This window comes from Odontesthes bonariensis, chromosome 7 (assembly GCF_027942865.1).
Source record: "Odontesthes bonariensis isolate fOdoBon6 chromosome 7, fOdoBon6.hap1, whole genome shotgun sequence".
In the NCBI taxonomy this organism is placed as follows: Eukaryota; Metazoa; Chordata; class Actinopteri; order Atheriniformes; family Atherinopsidae; genus Odontesthes; species Odontesthes bonariensis.
The window spans coordinates 5,623,230-5,642,438 of NC_134512.1; the positions used below are offsets into that span (position 1 = coordinate 5,623,230).

General features: G+C 42.1%; 1 protein-coding gene across 3 annotated transcripts in view; it reads left to right on the forward strand.

Moving 5' to 3' along the window:
* The window catches only part of LOC142383662 (chemokine-like protein TAFA-5), a 114,727-nt gene that overhangs the window by 59,773 nt on the left and 35,745 nt on the right, over positions 1–19,209 (forward strand). The gene's annotated exons all lie outside the window — the stretch shown is intronic.

The window sequence follows — 19,209 nt, forward strand, 5'->3', positions numbered from 1 at the left end:
CTGCCTCCAGTAATCCCGGCGAGTTGGTAGTTTGATTATTCCAAAAGTTAGGCAGAGACCGATGAAAGATATTCCTGCTTTGACACGGGACTCCACTTCGAGTTGGATGGTGTGTGGCCGCGCCAACTCCACATCACTTCCATCGCTGTCACAGTATGTCTCGTTAACCGCAGCCATTGTAGCCGAGCTGTCAAATTAGCTACAAACGCACTATTGCAGAACAGGCTAATCGAAAACACCCACCTCGTGTGTATTTGAACCAATTATTGTGCATTACATGCTGCATGCGTCTTGAAAATAATGATAAATGAACAATGTTGCGCTACGCAACAACCGGCGTTAGGGACAATGTTGCGCTACGCAACAACCGGCGCGAGGGGCAATGTTGCGCTAAGCAACATCCGGCGTCAATGGGTTAAAGCATCTCCCATCACTTCACACATTACACATTTTCTTTTCATCCTTGTCATTTTCTTTCAACTTGTATTTGTATGTGGCCTACTGGCCATGAGATTTTTTTAAAGGTCCCATGGCATGAAAATTTCACTTTCAGAGGTTTTTGAGCCTTAAAATGAGTTTCTCTAGCCTCCTTAAGTCACCCCAGTGAGTAGAAATTGCGAAATGTATTCACTGAGCAGTCCAGCATTTCCTCCGTGTTTTGAACAGAGCGCCTCCAAGTGTCTCGTTGACTCAAGGCTCCTGGTATGACGTCATGCCAGGATAGAGCTCATCAAAATTTCCCACCCCCTCTCTCCGCCACGCCCTCTGTCTCCACCCACTGCTGGTAAACTACCTGGATCTTACCCGCCCAACTCATGTGGAGTAGACCGAGACTCGCCACGACTGAAGACAGTCACAGAAGATACAGCAATGGCTTCCAAACGACTTTACCATGCGAAATGTACTGTGCCAGGATGTGAAGATGAAGAGAAGAATATATTTCCGCTTCCACCCTCTGTCCCTTTGAAAACGGAATGGCTAATTTCATTTATGAGGGACGGGTGCCCATGCATGTTCCAAAGAGCGTCAGTGTTTGCGCGACACATTTCAGAGGAATGATTTCACAACTTGGGACAGTACAGGGCAGGTTTTTCCCTACACCTGAAGTTGAAGCCTGGATCAGTGCCAAGCCTTGCCGGTCCATCAGCTACCCACACCGATCAAGTAAGTCATAATTATTTGCTAGCCGCTAGCACTTTATGGGTGACAGCTAACTAGCCAACATTAGCTGTGGAGGTATTTATCCATGAAACCTACACTGCGCTACAAAACCAATACTCTGTTAAACTGGTTAGATTTGGAAAATTGGTTGTAAAACAAGACATTTGTCTTTTGACCAAGTATCTTACGTGTAGGGGACTACATAAAGCATGAATACTTAGGTAAGCAAGTCTAGTTATGTTCTGCGGCTAGATACGTCTGTTACACGGAAAATGACGCCCGACGATAACAATTCATATTTTGTAAGCCTTTCTTTAGATTGGTGACTTTATATTTTGAAAGCATTTGTTATGGTTTGGTGACCTTTTTTTTTTTTTTTTAACGTCGAGTCGTTTCTGCGTCTTTCGTGTGTGATATGCGATCGGGTGTTGTGGCTAGGTGAAGGATGTTTAGCAAACGTTTGCTGACTACCCTCGAACATACACCATTATGTATCTGTCAATTCGAACACAGTTTTGACTTCAAATCTGTCGTGACTCGTCAGTTTATCACGAGTGTAATGCTCGGCTTTCGAACCATGAGATGTGTGCTCTCTGTCTGCATCAGGTTCACTCTTCACTGGCCAGCACATCAAGTGCTCACGTCCGGACATCCCGGACCAGGGATGCTGCCTGCCAGACTGACCCCATTGTCACTAGGACTGCAGCCACACCGAAGAATGTTGTCTTTCTCTATATTGGAATGCTTTGCAGGTGAGATGTTTTACCTTGTAGTTGTTGAAAGTTTTTGTTGTCTGAAATGTCATTATTGAGCCGGGTTTCTCCAGCACTATAAGGCACAAAACACCTAGACCAGGTCCCCTGAAAAGATTGTGAATGTAATTTATATTTGATTTACCAAAAAATGTATACTTTTAGGGGGTTTTCAGATCATAGTTCCTATGAAACTTCACAATATATGAAAAGCTTTTTCCAAAATGTTTTATACCTTCTTTCAAAAATGTTGTTTTATTTGTTACTACCATTAAAAGCAGCATTTAAATGTTTCAACATGTTATGTAAATCTCAGCTAATAGCACTTTTCCTGATGCTTGAAATCAGATTTAAAAAAAGTAATGAGAATAGCTTTTATAGCATTTTGGAAAAGAGCTTTTCATATGCTCTCCCATGATGATACATGTGTCTCTACCAGCTAACCCCCACCACCATGACAAATGAAAATTCTGTGGGAAACACCGTTTACACATTGTTTCTTGTACTTTCAGACTGTACTTGGCGGCGATCCACTTTAATGAAAATGCGAACCGACCACAGGTCCAGACAGCAGACGGTGTACCTCTCTTCAAAATCTCCTTTCCCAAATCCAAGAAGGGAGAGTGCACAGTCAAACGTCAAAAGACTAAGCCAACCTTTGGTAAGACCTCAAAAGTTCAAGAATTCAAGTCCAACTACTTTTGCCTTTATCAAATTTACTGAGGTTAATTCCAACAAATAGGAATACAAAAAATGTGAGAAATAGAAATCTAAACAAACATAAATATATATAGAACAAATATAAATATATAAATAAACATTGAAATGTACAAATGACTAACTGAAATATACAAATGTTGTGCATGTACAGTGTGTATGAATGTTCTGTGTGAAAGGGTATGTGGATGTCCTGATGGACCTAATTTTTCACACGCGAGGCAGTCTAAACCCGGTGCAGTGTTCTTCATCATCGGGGTACTCGGCACGGATACGCAGGACCACACAGGCAGGAATGACCACTCTGATCCGGCGACCTAAAAAGCCCCAGCACCACGCCACGAACTGCCTGTAGGCCAAATACCTGAAGCGCCTGGAAGAACAGATAGAAAAAAATGACACTTGCAGAGAATGTTGTTGTTCTTCTGTTATTGCTATGTTGTACATATTTACATATTCCTATGGATTATTCTTGATTGTGTTTTAATAATGTCTTGTAAATAAATATACAAACACTCTTCATACTGTCTGCATAGTTGAATTATCAGGCTCTATTGGGTGGGTATACTGTAAACTCTATGTATGTGGCTATGAGTAATTATTTTACAGCGCTTAACGATGCGTTCTTCTCAGGCGTAAACTGCCAAAATGGTGCCTGTAGACTCGCCCAGCGGTTTGTAGCGAATATACATTGAGACAAACCGGCTCAAACCCTGGATGATCCAGCATACATGCTGGCTCTGCCGCCACTTCTCCTAGTAGTGCTGTGACCAAATAAAGATTAGAACTAGACATGGTAAGTGTCATTTCAGGAACAGGTGGCTCGAAATGTTTACAGTGTTACCTGAGGGATCTCCATGCAGCATCTATTCTCCCTTTCTGTGGGCATTATCTCGCAAATTCCACATTGACACCTATTATTTAAAAAAAAAAGGCAGTGTAATGATATTCTGTTTTCAGGTAATGCCGGCAAATATAACAATGAAACATCTTTAGTGGCAAGTAAATGAGTTAACAGGTGAGCATGGAGAATAATTACATGCTGGTCAGAATACTATCATGTTTTTTGCATGCCATAGGTTACTGTATAACTACATGGGCAACGCACAGCTGGCTGTTCCCAGTGAAGACGGGCTGCTAAAAAGGTGTACACAGAAATCTGTAGCATAAGTTTAACTTCGTGTAGTTACACTTTGGATCCAGCACCTGGTCAGGATATGATGAGGTATGGTTTTTTTGTATATTATAGCATGTAAACCTTTTTGTCTAGCAAACTTGGTTATAAATCGCTCCCCTTATGTCAACACTGGGTGGAGAATCATTTGCCAAACAGGACAGTGTTTGTGGGGGTAATTGCAATTGCAATTTTCATGAAATTACCCACCGCCGGCGTTTATTACAGATGTTTTTCATAACATGTTGGCAATGTGTACTATGGGAAATACTTTGGCAGTGTTACTGTTGTACAATGCAAGGCGACATTGAGAAAGTTACTTGGTGTAGAGACTGGAGATGCCAGCAGCCATACTCACTAATGTTAGCACTGCAAATACGTGCCCACATTACAAAATAAGTTGGGAACTTATACGTTTTGTAAGCAAAAATAATATTTTAGGTAGTCCTGATGTAGTGACTAATTTCTGCTCTAATTAGGCTACCGTAGGCTAAGCGACTGCTATATCTGCGCACCTCAGTGGTTCGGACCGACCTAACCATAAACGTTTCCAGACATAACATTTCAAACTCACCATTCTGAGACGTTTTGCTGAAGGCGCTGCTGATCTGCAGTTTGTTGCTGAACTGCCTGCGCCTCGGCTTCAGGGTCCGATTCCGGGTCGAAGGCGAACGGTACGATGGTTTGCTCACCTGCCATTTCTATTTTTTTTTTTCCTATTAGCAGGCAGCTAACATGCGCAGAGCCAAAACAGAGAATCAGACACGCCCCCATTCAGCCATGACACACCCCTCGCGCTCCTCCTTGCTTCTCATTAGGAAAACAGGGCACTGGAGAGAGCCCTGAAATGCGGCTTTCTTCTAAGAGGCCAAATCTGCGTTTTCCGGGTGAATTTTGAGAACGCCTGGGGGTACAACATCCTGAAGCCTCCGAAAGCCCACTTAAAGTGCCGCTACTATACCATGCCATGGGAACTTTAACAAATGTCATGTAAAAACAAAAAGTGATTAGAACACCTGAAAACACTGGGCTTAACTCTTTGTGAACAAACAGATCAAACATGTCCCCTCTCCATTTAAAGCATCCCTCCCCTCTCTTCCCTGCTTGTGCTTTTTTTTTTCTACAACTTTTCCCCTTCTTAAACTGTGTGCATGCTTGTGTGTCTCTCTGTGTGTGTTTTTATATGTATGTTTGCGTGTTTGTATGCGTGTGGGTGTGTTCGTGCATGAATGAGTGTACGTTTTTATGTGTGTGTGTGCAGGTGCATGTCTTTTCTCTATAACTTTTCCCCTTCTTAAACTGGTATGCTTAAAGTAATCATATTTAGGAAGTTAGAAATCTTTGGTTCATTCTCAAAAGTAGTTGGTTCTCAAAATTTAATGCATTCAGTCTCGCTCTTCTAGGGCTAAAGACTAAGCCTGCGATACTGAAAACCCTTTCGCAGGCTGCTGATGCTGATCCTTCAGTTTGCACACATTAGATCTACGTCATGTATAACTTCGCGCCACAGTAAAATTGGATGCAACGGTTGTTATAGCAACCATAAACTCTGAACGGGACGTTAGACTTGAACTAGAGTGACTGTGGGGTTTGGAATGATTCCTAACATGTTTATAATAACGAGTACCGATGCAGCACATATAAAATGTATCGGAGTAAAAGTACTAAACTCATTGATACTCATTAATACTCCAGTAGAGTACAGCATTTTAGTACTTAACACTCTGGGGTCTAATGCCCACCGGTGGGCATTTTTGACACATCTCCAAAAACACATCTGTAACTCTGTGAGTTCTTGTCATTGAAACATATAAGTGACACCATTAAAAACCTTGAAACTTCTAGTTTTCAAATATGTATATTTTAAAAATAAATTATATAGCTGGCCCTTTTTAAAGAGAGTGAACAGAAATCTTTGGATTTTCTGTTGTCTCAGACTGCAGCAGCTTCCTCGGCCACACCTATCGCTATTCACATGTAAAGTACCAGGTGATTGAGTGGCTATTCACAGGTGAGAACACACCCCATTCAGGCTGCGGCTACACGGAAACGTTTTTCACTGTAAACGATACTTTTTCTTATCGTTTCGCTGTCGCGGCCACACGGAGCCGGCGTTCCCACTACCCCAAAACGATAGTTTTTGAGAACGGGTTCCAGAGTGGGAAAGTTTGAAAACGGCCTCGTTTCGTTTCCATTGTTACAGCTAAAACGTTTTTGCGTCAGTCACACGTTGACGCTGGGAGCCAATTTTAACACTTCTCTATTGTCTCACAGCGTGGCGTGACACAGTGGCGTGTGTACTGTATCGTTTCATCGTTTTCGTCTGGACAGCAGCGCGTTTCCGTGTGGTCGCAAGAATTTTCGAACCCGTTTTCAAAAAAAACCTCGTTTCGTTTTCGTGTAGCCGTAGCCTCAGCCAGCATGTGGGGGAAGGCAGCAATGTCCTGCCAGTGACAGACAATTATCACATGGAGAGTGACAGGGGGGTGGGGGGGAATCAGGGGTGTTACACACCCATCTAATTAGTATTCAACTAACAGGGACACTGCCTGGAGTAACAAAAACTTTTTTACAGTTTGTGTGAAAACAAAAAAACATTTCTGACTGCACTTTTTACTTTTATGCAGCCAACACTTTTGTTTACAAGGTTCAACCTTCAAAAGTCTTGGCTAGATATATTTATAGTGTGTTTTCTTGCACTGTTTGAAGACCTCTAAAACTTGTTTTTTTTGTACAGTTGTGTTTACCCTCAATTTAAATAAAACTTGTTTGTATTACATTCACTTCACTCTCATATTGTTTTTTGTTAGGCTTTTCAGAATACAACCATATGTGTCACTTTTGCAGAGATGTTTACAGTTAGTTGAAATGCTTGAAAATGTCAAGGTGGTGACAACTGCCTCAAAGTCTCTGAAAAGGCCTTAGACTCCAGAGGGTTAAGTAGAGTAGTGAAGTAGTTCTACTTCGTTACTATACATCTCAGGGGTCCGTTTCACGTAGCAGGTTCAACCAACTCTGAGTCTATTCCTGATCTCTGAGTTGATCTACTCTGAGATAGAAAACCCTGAGTTTTCGGTTCCAGAAACGCTGATTTGAGTGAGGTTAATCAACTCTGAGTAAGTTCACCTTGAGTTTAGCGCGTGCACCACAACTTTAAAAAGCCAGCATCAATGGAGCCCCGATTCGACGAGTCACCTTGGCAACGGGGAAGAGGAGGGGCTACGTTTTTCACCAACCTCGAATTGGAAATCTTAATGCGCTCATACGGCGAGTTTCAATACGTTTTTAGAAATAAGTGCAACACCATTGCAGCAGCAAAAGTGTAAGTTTAAATGTAGTCCTTTGCAATCACAATAATAGTACAGGGAAACTGCTTGAATGGTAGCCCATTCATTTATTTCATTTAGGTGCAATCCCGCAGGGGAGAAGCGCTCTTAGCAGCAGTTTAAGATGAAATATAAAAACATTGTTCAACAGGTGAGACCTCGGCATGGAGGTACCTCATTTTGATCATGTTTTACACTGTAAAATAAATATTAAGTGGCTATTTGACTGTGCAGTTATTTTATTCCCAACATAATGCTGTTTTCACACACATAAACTATGTTTTCTCATCTATACCATCCATCCATCCATTATCTATACACCGCTGAATCCGTCAGTCGGGTCGCGGGGGGGCTGGAGCCTATCCCAGCGGTCAATGGGTAAGAGGCGGGGTACACCCTGGACAGGCCGCCAGTCCATCACAGGGCCACATAGAGACAAACGAGACAAACAACCATGCACACTCACACTCACTCTCCTAAGGACAATTTAGAGTCATCATCTATATCATGTTCTGTTAAATAATTAAGCCTATTTAAACTAACACAGACTTCTACTGAGCCAACAGAAAGAAGGCAGATGCCCGTAAAACGGGTGGTGGCCACCACCTCTAACGGGAGGGCAGTGGCTGAGGGAGTCCCCGGAGGGAATCCACCCCCAAGACACGAGTGCCTTTATAAAATATAATAGGCCTATATATGTCTTTTTTAAGCCTATTCATACAAATATTTATTTGTCTTTTATGTCTTTTTTTTCTTTTGTCCCACACATTCTGATGGTGCCGCTCAAAAAGATAATTGTCTGTAAATGCAAAAATCTATGCGCGGTCTGATAACCATCTCCGACGAATATTTATTTCTCTGCGCAATAATGCTGCACCTTCATCCATGGGATCGTTGTCAAAAGGACATGTTCGTGAAAAAAGTCGCCTCCTACTGTGCCTAATGGACTTATAGAAGTAGAAGAACTCGCTCTGCTGACTGAATGAATGAGGAAATCAAATGGCGTGTGTGGCTGAAAGAGGGCGGAGACAGAAAGAAACTCAAGGTTTCTTGAATAAAACCTGGTCCCGACCAGGTTAGGTTCAGAGAGTCTGTTACTCCGGTAACTGACCGTGAGGTTAAGTTACCTCTCTTTGTGAAACAGGCTAGAGTTACCCCTCTTTCTCGGGGTTGAGTTACCTCCCTTTGTGAAACGGAAAACTCAGGGTTTCCCTCATTTCAGGGTTAACCTACTCAGAGTTTTCACTAAACCTGCTACGTGAAACGGACCTCTGGTCACAAGGCCGGTATACATGGCGACATGACCAAGTATTAAGAAGCTTAGCTGCAAGTATTGAAGATAAACGAAGGCAGGTATACTTAGGAGTAAAGAGTTGCAATTCAGTTTGTTCAAGAGGGGGAAAAAGTTAATAAGCTTAAAGCAATGCTATGTAACATTTCTACCTTAAAATAACAGCTTGAAAAAAATTGTGCGGCTAGAATGAGTTTTAATATTACGATTGGCCTGTCTCCTATGCCCTTCGGGGGTCTGAGTTGGAAAAACTGCGCTATGTAACTTTGCTGGACCGGCCCGGGAGCGGCCCGGGAGCTGAGCGGAAGTACTTCGACTTGCTTTCTGGCCCACCTACCGCAAAAACAAATAGACCCCTCTCACGCTCCCAGGTACATTTGATTACTCTTACCTTCTCGGTCGACATAGCTTGCACCTTCTGACTCCTCGCCGGTTCGTCAACAAACGTGAAACGTGAAAGCGAAAGGGTGTTGTATTTACGACAGTGTAACCGTACATTACCTCCAAGCCTGTAGGGGGAGCTCCATAATGGGCTTTTTGAGAAGTTACATTGTATTGCTTTAAGGAAAGGAAATAAGCTTGTTGTTCCCCAGGAGAAAGCGTCTACAAATCTAACACCTAATATAGTCTTGTGGTCTAGGAGTAGAATGAGAGTCTATTTCATAGAGCTGACTGTTCCTTGGGAGGAATTAGTAGCAGAAGCATATGAAAGGAAAAAGCTTAGGTATGTGGAGTTGGGGGCAGAAGCAGAGCAGGGAGGATGGAAAGTAGAGGATTCGTTGCAAAGTCTGTTGTCTCATTGTTGAGGGAGCTGGGTGTAAGTGGACAGAGTGTGAGGAAAATAGTAAAGGAAGTATCAGATGAGGCAGTAAAGTTCAGTCAGTGGATTTGGATTAGAAGAAGCAATAGCAGCTGGCCCCCAGCTGTTCATGCTCGAACTATTTTCTTAGCCACCTCACAGCCGTGGATAAACTTCCGCTCAGCAGTTGAATCTGACTTGCTATACGAACATCCAGTCTTCAATAGAACTCAATGGGATTTACAAAATGTCAAATAAAACACGACAGAAGCAACTTTTCGCAACGAAATTTGATATGGATTACCAGTGCACACCAGTAACCACTCCGGTGAGTTGATGATTTTGAAAACGGACGTTTATGGTGCTTTTATGGACCTTTTTGGACATGCACATGACTTGCCATTCTGAAGCAGGTTGAGATGAATCAAAATTAGGCAAATACCGGAGACAGCAGTAAACATCAAAAAAGCGGTGAGGGGGGTTCTAAAACATTGCAGACGACTCAAAAAAGAGGCTTAATGTTGAAAATACCGCTGTTATCCTTTAATGATCTGGGGGTAAAAGTAGACACGGATCTGAGACAGCCAGATTAAAGCTGTGGTGAAAGCAAGTTTCCCATTAACTCCCATATACAGTGCATTTGAGCACATTTCACCGATTTTAGCCTCACGCCACTGGTTACCTATCCATTTTAGAATTTATTTTAAAATTCTTTTATTTGCTTTTAAATCCCTAAATGGTCTTGTCCCAGTGTTCCTCTCTGAACTTCTGCACCCCTACTAGGGCTGAACGATATGGACAAAATTTCATATCTCGATATTCATGCCAGATATCTCGATATCGATATGATACGACTATGGGTTCAGTGAAAACTAAGCATTTTTCTGAAAAATAAAAAACATTATAATACAAAAGGATGCGTTATCGTGGTCACGCAAACCTGTTGGTCCTCCTTCAAGTCTCAGTCCACTAATGCACCTCTCATCTCATGTGCTATATTATCCCCAGTATGCTCACCAGGGAAGAAGGATGTCTGCAGACGTCTTGAGTTCGAAGTTTGTTGTTATAAAATGGACCGTTAAACTGATGTAAGGTCAGTGGTTAATTTGAGCCGGATCCTGCCGGAACAGGATCCGGCACCTCTTCATTTTGGCCACCCTGTGTTCCGGCACCTATTTGGGCAGATCCGGTACCTCTCACAAACAAACAAACAAAAAAAAATGGTTAAAATGAAATAAAATATGCAGATACAAATTTACAGAACAAATCCCAAGAATTTCATGTTGTTTATTAAGATTAAGATTTGAAAGAGTCGGAGATCTGTGTTGACATACTGAAAAGCTGGGCCAACGAACAAAGTGCTTTCACTTTTGAAATTCGCCACATCGAGGAGCACGTCACAGAGAGGAAGAAACGGTAACCATTTCAATGCAAACATATCAAAAAGACAGTTAAAAGCGTTTCAAGTGGACATTTTCATGTTGTTTTCAGCACCTTTTCTGTAATACGTTCCGGGACCTGTACGCGTCTCGTCATCCCTGAGCTGTCATATGTACTTTGCGTTCCGGCACCTTATGATTTACAAATTAAGCACTGTGTAAGGTTCAGTCGTCCGGCTCAACCACAGGTCCGTGGTTGTGGCAAAATTATCAATTTCATGGAGCTCGGATTCAACATTAATTTTACATTTGTTATAGATTTTTGGAATGGCCACTTGATTAAAATATGTTTGGGATGGTATTTTGTAACGTTTCTCAAGCGTCCGAACCATTTTCTGAAAGCCCTCTTTTGTGAAGGTGTACATGGGTACCATGTCTTTTGCAATATGGTATGTTATAGCATCTGTAATGTCTTTGTGCCTGGTGGACGTCGACTCATATGGCGTAACGCTACTGAACGCATCGGCAATCAAACTTTGCTTGGCCTTCACTTTGGATGACTGAGAAGTCTCTGCTGTTCCTCTCATTGCAGTACACTCTTCGTGCAGCGGTGGTGTTGTTTCAGGTGGTGGAACATGTTTGTTGTGCTGCCTTGCCTCGTCGCAATTTTTGCCAAGCACGACCTGCACAACACCTCGCTCTGATTCACATCCTCTTTTCTGAATCCAAAATACCTCCAAATAATGGAGAATTACTTATTTTTTGCCACTAAATCTGTCGAATGTGCAGATTCTCCACCGGCTTTATCTTCCGCACTCATGCTTCTCTTTTTAATTTCCCCGCTGTGAATGTAGGATGTGTGTCTCCGTCTTCCTCGCTCCCTCCCTCGGATGTTTGTCATTGGCTGGCTTCAACTGAGCCGCACATGCGGGGGAAATCTATATCGTTGATGTTGTTGAATTTGCTATATTAATATCTTGAATGTTCATATCTAGATATTGATACGATAACGATATATCGTTCAGCCCTAACCCCTACACACCCAGCCGATCCCTCAGGTCAGCTGACCAGCTGCTCCTGAGGGCTCCCAAAACTAGGCTGAAGCTCAGAGGGGACCGAGCATTTTTGGTTGCAGCTCCCAAATTATGGAATGAACTACCACTGCACATTAGACAGGCCTCCTCACTGTCTAATTTTAAAACTCTTCTTAAAACGCACCTCTTTTCCTTGGCTTTTAATACCACGTAGGCTGTTGATTTTATGTACACAGATATTTTATTTGGGGTGGCGTGGGCAGTCTATTTATTTATTTATTATGTTTTATTGTATTTATTTTATTGTACAGCACTTTGGAAACATTTGTGTTTATTTAAACTGTGCTTTATAAATAAATTGGATTGGATTGGAAAGTGAGAGACTAATCTGTGAAAAAATGGGTTGACGTCCAGACTTTAAATAAGCCAGTTTTCAACCAGAAATCAATGTTGAAATGTTTGTGAGATTTAAAGATAAACTACATTTATCCACATGTTTGGCACACAGTAGCGTTACAAAGAAGACGTAAATTTAGAGTTGGTAACGTTTGCCAATTCGTGTTTATTGTTTTAGGCTGATCGTGTTTTGTTTTTTATCATCCCTAACCATTTATATAAACCAAACCACGCATGTTTTATGCTTAACCTTACCCAGCCATTGCTGAAAGTGAAGTCAAAAAGGGAAAAGTTGTTGAATGATATTGGTTGAATAGTATTCGAACTTGGTTCCCTTGCATGACGGCCCATGATGTCTGTCTCCAAGAAGCATTGATGAGGAGCTGTAACAGTGAGGGGAGCTTTACCTGTGACAATATTGGAAACTTATTAAGAAATCAAGGTCATACTACAACATCCTTCAGTAACATGACATCCCATCTGGTTTGAGCTTAGTGGGGCCATCAGTTGGACATTTGAGCTGGACAATGACTCAAAACACACCTGCAGTCTATGTACCTGTCAGGGCTGTTTGATCAAGAAGCTGATTGACAAGGTGCTGCATTCAAATATTTCCCCCCATAATTACCCAACCTAAATCCAACTGACATTGTTTTGAATGATCTGAACTGCAGAGTGATGGATAAGCAGTGATAATGCACTTAGCACTTGTGGAAACTCCTTTGAAAAAGTTTTACTGTGCATCCATTTTTAAAAAAATATTTTAATTTTTCACGTCTCATCAGGAAAGCCACCCAGCTGGGCTTAACATAATATGTAGACACATGTCAAATAAAGGCCAGTAATGTTTCAAAACTTGTAGATTGAAAAAGACGACAGAGACAAAACATATATTTTTGCACAAGTGTCAAATATTATTTTGAACATAACCCTCATGTTCGGGGTTAAAATCAAAATTTAATTTACAAATATTTTTTTTCCTAAAATTAGGTATAACTGATGCATTTGCTCATTCTGGAATATTTCTTTCTTCCTCTTGTTAAAAGTCTGAGGGAGTGTGAGAATTCAATTAAGTATCATGGCTGAACAGAGCTGCTGTTGTTCAATGGGAAATTGGTTTGATAATTTGGGGCTAACAGGCCCGGCAATAAGCTGTGTGCCAAAGGGAGTACTGATTACTTGGGTTATGTATTACAGGCCCCCACAGATGTTCCTTTTCTTAATTCTGGGCTTTCCAGAGTGTAATTCAGTGCCAGGAATGAGAGAGAGGCTAAAAAGTTAGGGATTGATTGGGTCAGTTCAGTATCGTTCCACATAGCAGGAGATCCTTTCAAGTGAAGATTTCATTTTCAAATGAAAAGACAGAGGATCTGTTGATGGACACATACACAGAGGATAGACTGTGTGTGAATGTGCGTGTGGCTATTTCCCATAGAGGCCAGCTACTTTAGGTACAGGGGTAAAATGCCCTTATATTATTCATCCTTTACACTGATCATGTTATGTTAGGTCATTTAGCATTGTGCTACGTTAGATTATGTTATTTTGAGGTATGTTCTGTGAAGTCGCCGTATTTTGCACTAAATTATGTTGTGTTACAATTAGTGCTGGGCGGTATGACCAAAAATACATATCACGGTATTTTTTCACGGTATCACGGTTTCACGGTATATCACGGTATTTTTTTTTCATGCATAATTAGGTGTTCACAGCATTTTCTACAGATTGAGAACAGAATTACTGCAGTAGATTAATTTAGGATGGTCTATTTTACCGTCATAGAATAACGCCCCACAAAATGATGCTGTTCACAAAGAAGTGCTACTCATGATTCTAATGAAGTGAGGAATCGGAATGCAAACACAATTGCAGTCAAAATACAGAACTTTTACTGTGCGTCTTGAAGTGACATTTGGCTCGACTTTTCTTTTGCTTTCCCCGTGTTACCTGCTGATGTGGCGGGTGCTGACCTTAACTTCATGCATTCTTGATATTCTAAGACATGCTTACGGCTAAGGTGATGGAGCAAATTGCTCGTGTTGCCACCTCCAGCGACAACTGTAGCCCGACAACACTTGCATAAAATGGTTGTTTGGTCGACGTCGGATTTTTTTAAACCAAAAAACTTCCAAACTACAGACACGGTGTTCTGTCGATTTGTGCTACTTCGTCGAGAAATGCTACCACCGCAAAAACCGATAGGCTTGTCTATCGATTTGTGCTACCCTATCAAAAAATGCTACTTTATGGTTTCCTACCTCTGTATATCAAATAGTCATAAAGTAAGTTTTTTTTGTCTCTCATGTGTGTAATTATAAAAAGTGTAATGAAATTGATTTATTTAAGAGGGTAGCATATTTTGATAGTCCAATAACACCCTGTTAAATAATGCTCTCCCTTCTCAATGCATTCATGTAAAACGACTTATCACCTCACTGCCACTGTAGGATGAATGGCAGCATGTTCATAACATTTTCTAATCAATATTTAAGAGGGTAGCACATTTTGATAATCCAATAACACGCTGTCAAATAATGCTCCCCCTGTTCTCAATGCATTCATGACAATGATGGAGCAGTCACCTAAATAAAGACAGAAGTGTCCCTCAGAAAGGTACTTGTGAACTGTAGTCCAGTTTTCTTCCATTCCTAAAAACAGCATCGCTGTTATTAATTAATGTTTTTATATAGAAGAGAAAAATTGTGTATTTTTTGTGAGAGAGAAAAGCCGCTGCCTCATGGATAACGTAACTTTCATAGGCGCCTTCCACTTATTCAACATGCTCAAATATGCGTCATATTTCAGACACCCCATTTGTGCATGTTAAGCTAACTGCTTGTTAATACGATAAGTGTTTTATTACTTTGCATGTCTTCCAAAAGAGAATATAATCAGGATTTTGAGGATGTTACAGTTACACACCAAGACGCAGGGTAGCAAAACATTATGGGCGTGAAAACGAAACTTAGAAAATCGGCTCGGCGCATGCGCAAAACCACAAAGTAGCAATTCTCGACAAGTAGGAGAAATTGACAGAACACCGGCTCCTTTTTTTGGCACAAGTTCTTCTGTGTCAGCATGTTCTACTAATTCTGCAGCTTCCATTTCGGAACTTTCCATGTCTATCCTATCCACCTTCACCTTCGCGTAACGCAAGTGCTTATTACCACCTCGCACCCATAGACAGTAAACATGCGTGTTTAGAAGCGCAACACTGAAAAGGGTCCCGTCTCAAACAATGTCGCGCGACGCAGCGTTCCCCCCCCGTTGTGTAATCAAGTATGGCGGTATATTAAAATCTAAAATTCATATCATAACGAAATTATAAACCGGTATTCGCCCAGCACTAGTTACAATTACGTTACATTTCATGTTATGTGGTCTCTTTGGGCCAACCTAGTATTCACTTTAGTTACATTATGCTCCTCTGTGTTGCATCATCTTAGATCGTGCACGCTCATTAAGGTAATGTAATGTAAAATTTTCATTGTGAAATGCATATGTTGCGTAATATGCCTAATGTAGTTTGATTTTCACACAAAACTAAATCTTGCAGCTCTAGTTTGATATATGACACTTAATATCAACTCATATTTAGTTACATTGGCATGTGTTTCTTTATGCTGTCTTCTGATTATTGTGCATTGCACTGGTTTTCAGTTTGTCAAAAACGCTGATGTTGTGTTACATTATTGTGTCCCTTTGAATACATTTTCCAGAACATGATAATACAAATTATAAGTCAGATTTGGGTCGCAAAACATGTCCAGTGTCATGTCAATGTGCTCTGATCTTTACTGTACTCCACAGTTTGTATCACTGTTACGTTTAGAACCAATCTCAGATATGACAGCTGTCTTCTTATTTTAGTCAATAAAGAAACACATTACTTTGGCAGGTACAGTTAGAATTATTTTCAGTAATGTCATCGAAGCCTAAACACATCTTTTAGAGCAACAGCTGTACAGTGAGGGCAGTCAGTTTTCATGTGGTTAGAGTTGTAACCATAGTATCTGTTATTTTCGGTAATAATCTGAGTAGACAGAAAGATCATGTCAACCAGCACTGATGCCTTCATCTAAGTGTTTCTTTGATTTATATTATTATATGTGATGTGCTGTTTGTTGTCTCAGGAGTGATTTTTTTCCCCTCTGGAGCCGTTGATTATATTCAATGAGATTGACATGTTATGTTAATTACAGACAGATGTTTGCGTAATATCCCTCTACTGACAATAATAGTGTACACTACTCTTTATAATCAAGAGTCACAGAGGCACCTTGGTGTAATACTGATTATCTACTATACTATTTTGATAATAGTATTTAAAAAAATGAGTATATGGTATAGAATAGAATAGAATAGAAAAATACTTTATTTATCCCCCAATGGGGGAAATTCAAATTCGTCAAGTAGCTCAACATTTTTTTAAATATTTACAATGATTGTGTTAACAACAATAAAACAACAATAATAATACTACTACTAACTAAGTGACAAAATAAACAAATAAATAAAAATCAATCAATCAATTTGAGACGAACTCAGCAGTCAATCTGTTATAAAGCCTTATGGCTGTGGGAACAAACCACGAACCTTTCAGTCCTGCAGCGCAGAGAGATGAGCCTCTCACTGCAGCTGCTCCTCTGTCCTGCCAGGATGCTGTGGAGAGGATGTTTATTATTCTCCAAAAGAGAATACAATTTCCTCCTCATCCGTTTCTCCACCACAGCACCAAGAGGGTCCAGCCTTCTGCCTACAACAGAACCAGCCTTTTTCACCAGTTTGTCCAGGCGCCTACAGTTTCTGTCTGTTTCCCCCAGCAGACAGCAGCATAGAACAGTGCACTCTCAATGATAGTGTAATAACACATGCACATCATATCACTGCAGACATTGAAGGACCGGGCGTCTCAGGAAAAAGAGACGGCTCTGGCCCCTCCTGTACACTGCGTCTACGTTGGCAGACCACTCCAGTTTATTATCCAGCACCACCCCCAGGTATTTGCAGGTCTGAACAGTCTCTATCTCCCCTCCATCAATGCAGACTGACTGGTATGGGGTTTTAGATCTCCTGAAGTCCACCACCAGCTCTTTGGTCTTGGTGGTGTTCAAGAACAAACAGTTCTTTTTGCTCCAGTCAGTAAAGGCCTCCACAAGGTCCCTGTACTCCTTCTCCTGTCCACCATGCACACATGCCACAACAGCCGTATCATCAGATTACTTCTGTATGTGGCAGGACTCTGAGTTGGACCTGAAGTCTGATGTGTACAGGGTGAAAAGAAAAGGAGCCAAAACAGTACCCTGCGGAGCCCCAGTGCTGCATTCCAGTGTTCCAGAAACACATTTCCCCATCCTGACATACTGTGGTCTGGCAGACAAATAGTCTATAATCCATGATGTCAGGGAGGGGGCCACACCCATAACGAGCAGCTTGTCTTTCAGAATGGGAAAAGACATGGTATGGTGTTGAAGGCACTGGAGAAGTCAAAGAACATGATTCTCACATATGAACCAGGCACATCCAGATAAGTATATGCCCGATGCAACATGTACAGAATCGCGTCTTCCACTCCTATGTGTTTCTGGTAGGCAAACTGGAGGGGGTCAAGAGCCTCAGCAACCTGCAATCTCATACGACGAACAAGGAGTCTCTCTAAGGTCTTCATGATATGAGATGTCAAAGCCACCGGTCTGTAGTCATTCAGCTCCACCGGTTGCCCTAATTTGGGCACTGGTATGAGACAAGAAGTTTTCCACAGTACTGGGACTTTTTCCATCTGAATGCTCATATTGAAGAGCCTCTGAAGAGGGACTGCTAGTTGACCAGCACAGTCCCTCAGAAGCCTTGGACAGACTCCCTGACTAAAGTCTCCTGAGCTCAGCTCCAACCTCCTCTATAGTTAGACACAGAGGTTGTAGCGGAGGGATGGCGACAGGAGTGATGTTGCTATCAACCATAGAGATGGGGGTGGGGGTGCAGCTGGACAGAGGAGGGCTAGTGGTGGGAGTTGCTGCAGAGGTGGAGGAGCAGCTGGACTGAGGAGGCCAGGCGGTGGGAGCAGCCACCGATGTGGAGATGCAGCTGTGCTCAGGATGCCTGGCAGTGGAAGCTGCCGCAGAGGTGGATGTGCAGCTGGGCTCTGGATGCCTGGTGGTGGAAGCTGCCGCAGAGGTGGAGGTGCATCTGGGCTGATGAGGCCAGGTGGTGGAAGTTGCTGCAGAGGTGGAGGTACAGCTGGACAGAAGAAGCTTGTTGGTGACAGCAGAGGTAGAGGTGCAGTCAGGCGGAGGAGGAGGCTTGGCGATGCAGGTTGCCATTGAGGTGGAAGTACAGCAGGGCAGTGGAAGCAGTATAGAGGAAGCAGCTGTAGTGGTGGGGGTGGAGGGAGCAGCAGCAGAGGAGGGAAAAGCCACACTGTCAAACCTGTTGTAATAATGGTTGAAAGTATTGGCTCTGTCCACATCACCTTCTACAGATTGAGAGTTCTTCATCTTCATCTGTATCCAGTGATGGTCCTCATGCCCCTCCACACCTCCTTGGTGTTATTGTTCTCAAGCTGTCTCTCTATCTTTTTCTTGTACTCCACCTTAGCTCGACGTAATGTCTTTTTAAGCTCCTGTTGTACACTCCTCCGCCTTTTTCTATCCCCCTTCTGGAACGCCCTCTTTTTCTGGTTCAGGAGGTCTTTGATGTCACTGGTGATCCATGGTTTGTTATTTGGATAGTACCTTACAGTCCTCACTGGAATCACAGTGTCCCCACAGAAGTTAATGTAGTCTGTGATGGTGCTGACCCTCCTGTCCATGTCAATGTCCATTTCATCTTCCTCCAGCAGTACAGCCCAGTCTGTGACATCAAAGCAGTCTCTCAATGCATCACTCGCCTCTGGTGACCACTTCCTGAAAGATCTGGTAGTAACAGGAAGTCTTTGTACACACGGTCTGTATGTGGGTTGTAGATAGACCATGCTGTGATCCAATCTACCCAGTGGTGGAAGAGACACTGTCCTGTAAGCCTCCTTCACGTTTGCATAGAACAGATCTAATGTCTTTTCTCCACGTGTTGGACAGTCCACATATTGTACAAAGCCAGTCAGGCAGGAGGATAGAGAGACGTGGTTGAAATCCCCTGTGTTTGCAATGAATGCCTCAGGATGCTGGGTCTGTATCCTAGCAAC